Source organism: Eptesicus fuscus, chromosome 14 (assembly GCF_027574615.1).
Source record: "Eptesicus fuscus isolate TK198812 chromosome 14, DD_ASM_mEF_20220401, whole genome shotgun sequence".
NCBI lineage: Eukaryota > Metazoa > Chordata > Mammalia > Chiroptera > Vespertilionidae > Eptesicus > Eptesicus fuscus.
In genome coordinates, this window is record NC_072486.1 from 58,140,286 (window position 1) to 58,152,756 (window position 12,471).

The window sequence follows — 12,471 nt, forward strand, 5'->3', positions numbered from 1 at the left end:
TGATGGAGCAGGTGAGTGGGGGTGCCAGACCAAGGCAGGGCACCAGTCGCTGTCATCAGGACAAGTCTCTGGAGGTTACTGAAAATTCTTTGCTCCTGCACACCGCGGTCCCACCTGGTGCTCGCACCTGCTGCCAGCACCGGCCCCGCTTGCACCCACTGCCAGTGCCCAGAGCCAGCCCAATTGCTCGGTGCTGAAAGCAGGTGTGAGCAGCGGCTGCTGGCCCTGATCTCCCCTCAGGGCTTCTCCACCTCCTCCCTGCTCCTGAGGGGCAATCAGGGCAGTAGCCGCCACTCACACCTGCTGCTGGCACCGGCCCTGCTCACACCCACTGCTGGCACCCGCACCAATCACTCCATGCCATCAGTGGGTGTGAGTGGGGCCCGGCGCTGTCAGCGCGTGGGAGCAGCAGTGGCAGGAGTGGGGCTGCTGGCAGAGAACTGGGGGCTGCAGTGGGAGGGGCCAGGCAGGAGCGCAAAGGATGGGCTGAGATCTGCCCCTGTGCCCACTGCAGCCTCACGGCCCCACAGTTCCTTTCAAAGTGCATGAATTTGTGCACTGGGCCCCTAGTTTTGAATAATGCTGCTATGAACATGGCTGTACTAGTATCATTTCAAGACCCTACTTTCAATTATTTTGGCTACATACCGAGAAATAGAATTGCTGAATCATATGGTAATCCTACTTTTAATTTTTTAAAAATCATCATACTATTTCCACAGCTGCTGTGTCATTTTACATTCCTACCAAAAGTTCATAAGCGTTCCAATTTCTCCACATCCTCACCAACACTTGTTTTCTGTTGCTGTTTTTTGTAGTTGTTTCTAATGGCAACCACCATATAGGGTATGAGGTGGTGAATTATTGTAGCTTTAATTTGCATTTTCCTAATGATCAGTGATATTGAGCATATTTTCATGTGCTTATTGGTCATTTGTATATCTTCTTTGAAGCAATGTTTATTCAAGTCCTTTTTCTATTTTTAAACTGATAAGAACAGATACTACACTTGATCTTAACCAAAAAGCCAAGAAGCGATGTCCATTTTTGATACGTTGTAGAGTTAGTTCTCTATATATTTGGCTATTAATCCCTTATCAGATGTATCATTTACAAATAATATTTCCCACTATGTGTGCAGTCTTTTTACTCTGTTGATATTGTCTGATATACAAAAAAATTTTTATAGTCTAATTTGTCTATATTTTTCTGTTGTTGCCTATGCCTTTGATGTCATATTAAGAAATCATTGTCAAATCCAATGTCATGAAGCTTTTGCCTAAGACTTTTATGTCTCACATTAGATCTTTGATCCATATTGAGTTAATTTTTCCATATGGTGGTTAGGTAAGGGTCCAACTTCATACTTAGGCTTGAGAAGCCTTGGTCTCAAGCACTGTCCTCATTTATATGATCATAGCTAGGTCTCTGGTATGTTTTTGTGCCAACAATAAGGAAGAAAGATGAGAAAGTAAATCCAGGACAACAATTCCTTTTAAGGATGTGAGGTGGGAAGTTGAACTCTTCACTTTTGCTCACATTCAATTAGTGAGAACTTAGACACATGCCCACTCTAGTTGCCAGGGGGGCTGGGAAACGTAGTTTCTGACTGGTATTCTCTGTACCTATCTACAATGGTTTATTACAGAAGGAGAGAATGTGTCTTAGTGAGCATCTAGAAGCCTTTGAGACTGCTGCTATGTGGTAGGCATAGTGCTAGTAGGAAGAGATAATCCTCTTCAACGAGGCAGTCCATGCATGCAAAAGGCTGGTCTAATAAGCTGTTTCCTACTTATGCAATGATTAAATAATGGGGCCTAAGTGTGGTTGGTCCCTCAAACTAGAGTGTCTTAGATATGCAAGTCTCTCATCTTTTATAAATGGTATTAATGTCTATGGACAGTCACATTCTAATAAGGCCACCAATGACATCGCTCTAGAGTGAGGACAGGCATATTCTTGCCTATGGAACAAATCAAGCCCATTGCCTATATTTGTAAATAAAGTTTTGTTGGAACACAGCCACACCCAATTCTTTTCATATAGCCTATGGCCGCTCTCGCACTACAGCAGAGTTTAGTCATTTTAACAGTTTGTATGGCCCACAAGGATGACAATATTTACTAGCTAGACCTCTTCATAGGAAAAGTTGGCCAAGCCCTTCTCTGGAGTGAGGTTCACAAACCATTCTGGGTGGTAGGTACTTAGTAAAGGTCTTTCAGGTGGTCTAAGATGATCCGAAACACCCAAAGTTAGGCACCCCCCATCACCAAGGGTGAAGAAAGAAGTGGCGTTAGGAAACTGTTTCTTCTAGGAATTGAATGCTAATTTAAATTTTCTTCTGTTGCCAAACACTATGCTAGACATTTAGATATATTATCCTATTTAACTTTCTCAAGACTCCACGAGGTAGGAATCATGGCTCAGCTTTGCTCTAAACCAAACAATATAGTTGATGTGTACATTTTGACTAGAGGGTCACAGTAACCTCTATTCTAAACCCAACTTTTTAATTTATTAGCAGTTTGACATCTGGCAATTCATTATTCTTCTGTGTGGCTCCATTTCCTCCCTTTTGGAACATGAGAATAATATACCTGCTCCTCTTGTCTTACAGGGTGGTTGTGAGAAGAGTCAAGTGAGATAAGTTATGTGAAATAATTCAGTGAACTAATAGCAGGTAGCTGTTGCTTCTGATACCCTAAAATATAGTGTCTTGTTATAACAACCAATTATTTTGCTTATGACTTTGTGGGTTGGCCAAACTATGTGGTCTGGGCTAGCGTAGTTGATCATTGCTTGGTTCACTCATGCATCCATGAACTGGCAAGTTAGGTAGTGAATGGGTGATCTAGGATGGCCTCAACCACTTATCAAGCCTTACTAGTAGGTCTGGATAACAGGAATGACTGGGTCATATGTATCTAATCATCCAGGAGGCCAGCTTGGGCTTCTTCACATGGCAATCTCAGGGTTCCAAGGGAAGACAAGCTTTTCAAGTCCCTGCTTGTGCCACAATTCCTGACATGCCATTGGCTGAGCCCAGAATCAGGTGGTAGGGCATTCAAAGTTTCATGGTAAGAAAGCACAGAAGGATGGATCCAGGGGAGGAGGAGAATGTGCGACTATTTTTGCAATCTATCAGATCATAGCCAATCAGGGTAGCAGTGGCAGGTGTTCTAGCATTCAGTGGCCAACAGCAAGGTGGGAGCTGCAGCGTCTGTGCCTAATGGCAGGGCAGTAGAGTACTTGCTGGAACCATCCCACACTCTGTTCTGGGTGTTATTCTCAGCTGAGTGGGTCTTCGAAACTTCACTGTCTGGCCTTCCCAAAGAGTCTGTGAGGCACCAATATCCTTTAATAAATTCTTTTTTTGTTTAGACTAGCTAGAATGACTTCTACTCTTCCAACCTCAGAATCCTGACACTGAGAGTTGTCTAAGGTTGGAGCTCTGTAGCTTTAAATACCCATGCTGAAGAAGGCACGCTTTTTTGGTTTTTGTTGTTGTGGCTTTTAATTTTATTTTTGGGGTGTGTTTTTTTGCAAATAAATGTTTAGTTCACCTACTCCTATGTATGTATTTATATAACCAAGTTAGGTTTTAATACACAAACTCTGGACTCTCCAACTATCAAAGCAGGAGGTTTGAGAAAAGAAGGAAAGCAAACTCCATTTCTTTCCACTTAGGAAAACAAGCACTTAAATTTTGTGTGAAAAATCTAAGCTCTCTAGCTCCACTCAGCGTCCTGTTGAACTTATGTGGCACCATATTCATTTGTACTAGTAAGAGAATGAAAATAAAAGTTGCTCACTGTAGCTTCACTGTACAACCTTATTCTTTGGCCAATTTTCAATGGATATCTCAATTTAAAAAATATTTTCAAACTAAAAACAGTAGGGAATAGTGACCAAGAGTATGGGCTGTGGAGTTAGATAGGCCTGGATTTGAATCGTGCTTCAGCTATATACTACCTCTGTGACTCTGGGGTTGTTACTCAGCTTTTCGAAGCCTCCTGTGTAAGATGAGAATAACAAAAGTGTTCATCTCATAGTCATACTGTGAGGATTTAACAAAAATGTAAGACCTGGCTTCATTTTCCATTACAGAATGACCCATGGGAGTAATCTATTAAACCTGATGATAAAATTTTAAATCAAGAGTTTTAGTACTTTTGCCTGACTTCAGCAGTCATGAAAATAGCCATCGTCATTTTCCTTCTTTGTGATGCTAGTCACATTATTTCCAGAAGTGGAGCATTTAGAAATATAGAAGTCTTCCTCTAAATCTCTCTCTCTCTCTCTCTTCTCTCTCTTTTTTTTATTGTGGTGGAAAACATACATTAAATTTATCATCTTAACCATTTTTAAGTGTACAGTTTAGTAGTGTTAAGTATATTCACATTGTCGTGCAATTGATCTCTGGAACCTTTTCATCTTGCAAAACTGAAACTCTATACCCATTAAACATGAATTCTCCCTTCCCCCAGGCCTTGACAACCATCTTCCTAAATTCTGCTTTTATGATTATGATTAATTTAGAGACCTCATATAAGTGGAATCATGCAGTATTTGACCTTTTGTGACTGGCTTATTTCACTTAGTGAAATATCCTTGAGGTTAATCCATGTTGTAGTAGGTGCCAGGATTTCCTTTTTTTTTTTTTTTTTTTTTTTTTTAAGGCTGAATAATATTCCATTGTATGGATATGCCACATTTTCTTTTTCCATCTGACAGTGAACATTTCAGTTGCTTCCATCTTTGACTATTGTGAATAATGATGCAATAGATGGGTGAGTAATCATCTCGTTAAGACCCTGGTTTGAATTCTTTTGAATATATACCTAGAAGTTGGATGGCTGGATCATACAGTAATTTTATTTTTAATTTTTTGAGGAACCTCTATACTCTTAACATTAATGGCAGCACCATTTTACATGCTCACCAATAGTCACAAGGGTTCTAATTTCTCTGTATCCTTGTCAACACTTGTTATTTTACATTCTTTTGATAGTGGCCATTCTAATGGGGGTGTGTTGACAAGGTATCTCATTGTACTTTTGACTTACATGTGTATTATAATTAGTGATGTTGAGTATCTTTTTATATGCTTGTTAGCCATTTGTGTATCTCCTTTGGAGAACTGTCTATTCAAGACCTTTGCCCATTTTTAATTGGGGTGTTTGTTGTTGTTGCTGTTGAGTTGTAAAAGTTCCTTATATATTTTGGATATAACTTACCATTTTTATTATTTGCAAATACTTTCTCCCACTCCATAAGTTGGCTGCCTTTTCATTTTGCTTTTTCCTCTAATGCACAGAAGTTTGATATAGTTCCATTTGTCTGTTTTTGCTTTTGTCACCTGTGCCTTCTGTGTCATATCTAAGAAATCACTGCCAAATCCAATGCCCTGAAGCTTTTCCCCTATGTTTTCTTCTAGGAGTTTTATGTACTTTTACGTCTTATTGTTAGATTTCTAATCCATTTTGAGTTAATTTTTATATATGCTATAAAGTAAGGGTCCGCCCTGACCAGTTTGGCTCAGTGGACAGAGCATCGACATGCGGACTGAAAGGTCCCAAGTTCGATTCCGGTCAAGGGCAGGTACCCTGGTTGTGGGCACATCCCCATTAGGGGGTGTGCAGGAGGCAGCTGATCGATGTTTCTCTCTCATCGATGTTTCTAACTCTCTATCCCTCTCCCTTCCTCTCTGTAAAAAAATCAATAAAATATTTTTTTAAAAAAGTAAGGGTCCAACTTCTTTTCTATGTGGATATCCAGTTTTCCCAGCACCATTTGTTGAAGAGACTGCCCTTTCCCATTGTGTAGTCTTGGCACCCTTGTCATTCATTTGGCCATATATGCAGGGTTTATTTCTGGGCTCTCCATTCTGTTCCATTTGCCTATATACTAGTATCTGTTTTTATGCCAGTCACACATGGTCATGAGCACTGTTGCTTTGCAGTATATTTTGAATTCAAGACCCATGAGGCCCTCAACTTTGCTATACTTTTTCAAGATTGTTTTGGCTATTCAGGGTCACTTGAGATTCACTTTCAGGATTTTTCTTTTTTCTATTTGCAAAGAATGCAGTATTTTATTCTTTTTTATATTATAGTAAATGAGACTAATTTCCTTTTCATTGTTATTTTTCAGTGTATAGAAACACATTTGATATTTGTGTGTTAATTTTGTATCCTGAAACTTTGTTGAAATCATCTCTTAATTTTAAGAGTTTTTGTGGAATCTTTAGGATTTTCTACATATAAGATCATGCAATCAGTGACCAAAAATAATATTATTTCTTCCTTTCTAATTTGGATGACTTTTCTTTTTTGGTATCAGAGTAATGCTGGCCTCATAGAAGGAGTTTGGAAGTATTCCCTCACCTTCAATTTTTGGAAGAATTTAAGAAGGATTGGTATCAATTCTGCCTTAAATGCTTGGTAGAACTCTCCAGCGAAGCCATCTGGTCTTATACTTTTATTGGGAGGCTTTTGATTACTGTGTTATTCTCCTTACTAGTTATAAGCCTGTTTGGATTTGTTTACTTCTTATGATTCAGTGTTGGCAAGTTGTATGTTTTTAGAAACATATCTATTTCTTCTAGGTTATCCAATTTGTTGGCATATAATTATTAATAGTAGTCTTACAATTATTTTTATTTCTGTGGCATCAGTAGTAATGTTCCCTCTTTCATTTCTAGATATGAGTCTCATCCCTTTTCTTTTTCTTAGTCTAGCTAAGTGATTGCCAAATTTTTTTCTCTTAATAAAAACAACTTGATTTTGTTTTTTGTCTAGTTTCCATTTTCTATTTCATTTATCTCTACCTTAATCTTTATTATTTCCTTCTCTGCCAACCTTTTTGTTTAGTTTGTTCTTTCCTAGTTTCTTGAGATGTTGTTAGGTTGATTTGAGATATTTTAAATATAAGAATTTGATACTATAAACGTTCTTCTTAGTACTGCTTTCACTATATCCTATGTGTTTTGGTACATTGTGTTTTCATTTTATCTCCAAATATTTTATGCATTCCCTTGTGATTTCATCTTTGGATCATTGTTTAAGAGTGAATTATTTACTTCCACATTTTAGTGGATTTCCCTGTTTTCTTTTATTTATAGTTTCATTCTACATGATCAAAGAATATATTTTATATGATTTTAACCTTAAGATCATTAAGATTTGGTTTGTAGCTTAACATATCTTGGAGAATGTTCCATGTGCAGTTGAGAAGAATGTGTATTCACTCTGTTAGGTCCAGTTGGTCCAATTGTGTTGTTCAAGTCCTGTTTTCTTATTGATCTTCTGGTTTTTCTATCCATAATTGAAGGGGAGCTATTAAAGTTTCCTACTCTTTTTTAAAAAATGTTTTTATTGATTTTAGAGAGAAACATTGATGTGAGAGAGGGCATCAAGCCTGCAACTTGGGCATGTGCCCCAACCGGGAATTGAACCAGTGACCTTTTGGTGAAAAGGACGGTGCTCAACTGAGCCACATGGGCCAGGGCTAAAGTCTCCTACTCTTACTGTGTTGCTGTCCATTTCCCTCTTTAGTTCTCATAATTCATATATTTGGGAGCTAATCTTTCTTTAAATATGATAGGATTTGCGGTTCTCATAGGGGTTATGTTTCATAATAGTGGAATGTAAATATTGCCTCAGGGAGATTGTATGCTCAAATGGCTGAAGATCTTCAGTGGCAATGAGGGCTTGGGCCACTGGACCACTCTACTGCTTACAAGGGCTTCTCTACCTTCCATACCTCTCGCCATGACCCAATGTGGCTTCCGTGTAGTCCTCCAATCCTATTTCATAATGCTTCACTGCTCATTAGTGTGCTTAAGCTACCTGACTGTAGCTGTTACGATTCTTAACCACCCTTTTCTGCCTCAGCACACACTTGTTTATACATGCATGTGCATGCATGTACACACAGACACAAACTATATTACTCAAGGTTAAGTATATATGAAAAATTTTCAAAGATTTCCATAATCTTCCTGATCTTTGGTGGCTTTTCATAATATAAAATGGCTTTACAGACTTTAAAATATTTTTTGTTAGGAAAGTATATTGGTCAACAAATATAAAACATCTTATATAAATTTGTTAGCCTGATTGACATATTACAATATTTGGACAAACAGTATGTGTGTATCCATTGTAATCTTAAACTGGGCCTCACAGATGTTCAAGATGGGCCTGGAGGGAAGTTATAAGAACAGAATTATTATAGCAGAACATTGAAAGCATCTATTTTTTTTTCCTTTGGAACATTTATGTTCTATACAAATGATGGAACAGTATTTATCCAAGACTGTTCGAAGCCTATGAACCATGGAGGAATACTTATGATAAAGAAAAGAATACAAAATGGAATGTAAATTTAGAATATATCTATGTGAAAAATGCACATAGAAATAAATGAAATAGTTCTCAGGATGGTAAGATTACGGAATCTTCTCTACTCATTTTCAAATTTCAAAACATTTATACTGCTACATTTAGCTCTATGATTTGAATAAAAAGCCAGAATACAACTCACCAAATACCTATTTCCACACCATTATAGCCGCTGCTAAAGGAGAAATGTTCTGACAGGCAACTCAGCCTCATTGGCCTTCCTGTCCACCAGGAACAGGGTTTCCTTCTCTGCTTCATAGTGGGAGGATAGCCACAGAGCACAGTACAGATTAAGATCAAATTTCTGGACAAGAAATATTTTAAAGAATAAATCTGTAAAAATGGACAGTTTAGCACTGCAGAGAGGTAAATTTGTGAAATTCTGTAGAGTAACTTTGCATGACATTGCCAGCCTCATGAATTCAATTCTCCTGCCACTGAAGAGGAGACAAGGGAACAAGTGAGATCCAGCATCGGGTCACAGGGCTCTGGGGGAGCCTGAGTCTCAAGAAGTGAGCAGATATTTGGAAGACAATGAATAGGGCAAGGTAGGGCGGGTGATGGAGGGGAGGACGAGTGCTAAGGCAGAGCCTTGACAGGGTGCTAGTATCTCTGAAAGTCTGTATGTTCTGTGTAGTCCCCCTGACAAATCTTAGAGAGCAAAAGTGGAGACCGGATCAACTAGAAGATTGTTGAAATTTTTAAACAGGGAAGAGATGAGGGTGTGACTTAGGGCCTGAGTGGTGAAGGTAAAGAGATGAATTTAAAAGGTCTGAGGAGAGAGAATCAACAGGACTCATCAGAAGTCAAGGCTAACAGCCAGGATGGTGGCTGGGTGTCTGAGTATGTAAGCAGGACCAACACTGCCAGACAAGTCTCTAGAAACCAACAAGGACTTGGAATTAGTTTATATTTTAGATTTAATATTGTCTGCTTTATTCCTAGGTTACAATCCCATGGGGATCATGATAATTTATATTTACATTTTATGTTTATATAAGCGGATCTCTGTAGTTACATAATTAAAGGGAAAAAAAATCCCACGATCAATTCCAGGCCCTTTTAGATATGATCTTTTATATATAGATGTAAGTTTGCAGTCAAATCCAGGGGCATTTATGAATAAATAGTGACCTCCAGTGTTTGGGTGCAGAAATAAAGATTATAAAATACCAACACTCCTGGGAGAGTACTTGGAATTCCAACTACAAATAACATTCCCTACACTTCAATTCAGAACCCTGGGGTGCTTCAGCAATAAAAATACTGTCTGGCTAACTGTTGGCCTGTGGCTGCCTGGACAACTCTTAATGAATATTCTACAGAACACGTGTCAGAATGGATTAAGTGGCCTCAATCATGGGCGCATAGCTATGTGATGGCCTTTGCCCTCTCTAAGGTCCAGGTTCAACTACTCCAAAGAAATGAAGTAAGGGTAGATTTATTGCAATAAACTTAATACAAATTCCAGCTCTGTCTGATTCCACCTAAGTCAACATTACATTAGATAAAGTTTCCTCTCCAGTAGATTCCAGGCAGTGTGGTTGGCGGATATGCCCTTTTAAATAGCTGTGTGTCTAGAGCAAGTTCATGGGAAATTCTTGTAAATTCTCTGCAGCATAACAACTCCTTCAACTGGAGTTGCTTCATCGTGAGAAAGTAACCATCTCACATCTTGGCCAACAGTCGCTGCAGTTGCTGTCAGGTGGCATCTATTTTCTGCAGACGGGGAAACTAGGTGCTGGCTCTTTGGAGACATGCTTCTGTCCCATTCTATGCTAAAGTTTTTTAAAAAATGTGGCTTTGCAGAGAAGTAAAGAACAGGGTGAGCAATGAAGTTGTCTTGAAAGGACAGAGCTTACTTCATGAAAACAGCATATTTTTCATGAACCTTGTTTTTAAAGTGAGAAGAGACTTGGTGGCCAAGCACAACATAAAAGGCAAATCTTTAATGCCAACAGAATTCATTTGACTTGTTTTGGGCAATGAGAAGCTCTCCCTTCAGGCAATTAACCCTCAGCATTCTTAGTACAAGGATGCATGGAGGAGCAGTAGAAGCCATAAATTTAAGTTGTGCTCTGACACAGAGCAGAGTGACATAAGGGATGCTTCCGAGGTGGTTGCTGCAGGGACCTGAAATTCAAGGAAACGGGGGCCCAGAGATTAAGTAGAGTTTAGGAGCCAAAAGGTGGCATTAAGAAGGGATATGATCCTACAGCACTATTTGTTCAACCATAAGGCAAAGGCAATCACAATCTTGTTCCTGACTTGTTGTATCCACAGATAAGCTTATTGTTGTCTGTAGCCCCAAACATAGTAGAAATAACAAAAGTATACAACTTATCTCTTGACAATACAGATTTAAAAGGTTTTTCGGCCCTGGCCAGTGTGACCAAGTGGTTAGAGTGTCAGCCCACACACCGAAAGGTTGTGGGTTCAATTCCTGGTCAAGGGCACGTACCTGGGCTGCAGGTTCGATCCCTGGCCCTGGCCCTGGGGTACTTGTGGGAGGCAACCAATCGATGTGTCTCTCTCACATTAATGTTTCTCTCTCTCCTTCTCTCCCCCACTCCCTACCTTTCTTTTATTCTCTCTAAAATATCAATGGAAAAACATCCTCTGGTGAGAATTAACAAAAAATAAATATTTTTCCTAACTGACAAGGCCTGAGATTTCAACAAGAATAAAAAGTACAGAAACCAGTCACCTTTATCCAAACATTGCATACAAAACAAGTTTTAGTGACTGTACTTAAAGTTTGTTTTAGTCAATTTTTTTCTTCCTATTATTTTTCTTGATTTTGTTTTTAAAACTTTCAAACCCACAGAAAAGCTGGAAGAATAGTACAATAAATACATAATTAAGGTTCAAATGTTGAAGCACAAATCCCCAATGTGATGGAATTTGGAGGTGGGGTCTTTGGGAGGTAATTAGGTTTAGATGAGGCCAATGAGGTTGGATCCCTCATGATGAGAATAGTGCTCTTATAAGAGAAAGACCAGAGTCCCCTCTTTCTCCACCATGTGAGGATACAGCAATAAGTCAACCTGAAAACCATGAAGAGGGTCCTCATAGGCACCAAGTATGCTAGCACCTTGATCTTGATCTTGCCAGTCTCCAGAACTGTGAAAAATGTTGAATACCATCTAGTCTGTGGTATTTATAGCTGCCTGAGCAGACTAAGACAAATGTTCTATAATCCAATATCATAATTTTTTTCTTTAGTCTCAAATTCTCCCAAATTTGGCACTTGAAGCCAATTTTTGTGTCTCACTAGTCTTTGGGCATTCTCTTCTCTCTTTCTCTCTCTCTCAAAAGAATTTACCTTTATTTTATTTTTTAAAATATATTTTAATTGATTTTTTTACAGAGAGGAAGGGAGAGGGATAGAGAGTTAGAAACATTGATGAGAAAACCAAGATGGCAGCATAAGGTAAACACCTAACTGTTGCCTACCACAACAATTTTGAAACTACAACTGGAAAACAGAGTGCACACCGTCCAGAACCACCGGAAAGCTGGCAGAGTGGAAAACCTATAACTAGAGAAAAACAGAGAGGGGGACGCTGAGCCTCAGGAGCTGTGGAGATGCGGAGATCCGTGAGCGCGGAAAGGGCGGGCGGCTGAATACGCGGCAGGCTTGCTCGCAGCGCCCGGAGAGGAAGGGCAGCAGACGCTGCGTGGCTAGCTTTCTCGTTTGGGAGAAAAGCAGGGCCGCCCGACTGCACTGAGGTCCAGCTGCGGTCGGGGAGAAACTGGGCTGTTTGGCAGCGGAGGAGGCTTGAGAGTAGCCTTCTCTCAGAGGCGCGCAGCCATTAATTCGGGCACGGAGGAACCGGCCCTCTTAGGGCGGCGCGGAGGGAAACCAAGTTTGTCTGCGCCACCCTGAGACTCCGCCCCATCCAAGCTGAGCACAGCCCTCCCAGTGACTGGATTTCTCATTCGGGAGAAAAACAAAGCCCCAGCTGGGGAGAAACTGGTCTGTTAGGCAGCGGGAGAGGCTCGAAAGCTGCCTTCTCTCAGAGGCGTGCAGGCACAGAGAAACCACCCTTCTAAGGGCGGAGCA

The 12,471-nt window shown here is 39.9% G+C and overlaps 1 pseudogene; it reads right to left on the reverse strand.

Moving 5' to 3' along the window:
- Window positions 1–924: 924 nt before the first annotated feature.
- LOC114234804 (U2 spliceosomal RNA) lies at window positions 925–1,039 on the reverse strand (annotated as a pseudogene).
- Window positions 1,040–12,471: the final 11,432 nt, after the last annotated feature.